The sequence below is a fragment of the Protobothrops mucrosquamatus genome, unplaced genomic scaffold, assembly GCF_001527695.2.
Source record: "Protobothrops mucrosquamatus isolate PMUCROS unplaced genomic scaffold, P.Mucros_1.0 scaffold3122, whole genome shotgun sequence".
NCBI lineage: Eukaryota > Metazoa > Chordata > Lepidosauria > Squamata > Viperidae > Protobothrops > Protobothrops mucrosquamatus.
The window spans coordinates 124,707-125,524 of NW_015389125.1; positions in this window are offsets into that span (position 1 = coordinate 124,707).

An 818-nucleotide genomic window follows, 5' to 3' on the forward strand; every position below is an offset into this window, starting at 1 on the left:
TAATAATAATAATAATAATAATAATAATAATAATAATAATAATAATAATAATAATAATAATAATAATAATAATAATAATAATAATAAGAAGAAGAAGAAGAAGAAGAAGAAGAAGAAGAAGTAGTAGTAGTAGTAGCAGTAGTAGTTGGAAGGGACCTTGGAGGTCATCTAGTCCAACCTCCTGCTCAGGCAGGAAACCCTATACCATTTCGGACAAATGGCTGTCCAGTCTCTTCTTAAGAACTTCCAATGTTGGAGCATTCACAGCTTCTGGAGGCAGGTAGTTCCACTGGTTAATTGCTCTCACTGTCAGGAAGTTTCTCCTTAGTTCCAGGTTGCTTCTCTCCTTGATTTAGTTTAGTGACGGTTCGAGGTTACGACCACGCTGAAAAAAAATGACCCAGGACGGATTTTCACACTTTCCACCGTTGGAGCGGTCAGGTGATCAAAATTCTTCACACTTGGCAACTGACTCATATTGATGACCGTCGCGATATCCTGGGGGTCACGTGATCACCTTTTGGGGCCTTCCGACAAGCCAAGTCAAGGGGGAAAGCCGGGTTCATTTAACAACGGCACCATTAAGCCAACAACTGCCGCGATTCGCTTAACAACTGGGGAAAGGAAGGTTGTAAAACAAGGCATAAATTCACCGAACAAACGTCTCACTTTTAACGATAGAAACTTTGGACTCAGTTTAGGTCCTAAGTCAAAGAACTACCCATACCTTTAAATGCCGGTTGTCAAGTGCCCGGATTTTGATCACGTGGGGGATTCTGCGACGGTCATAAGCACGAGAACAATCGTAAATCATTTTT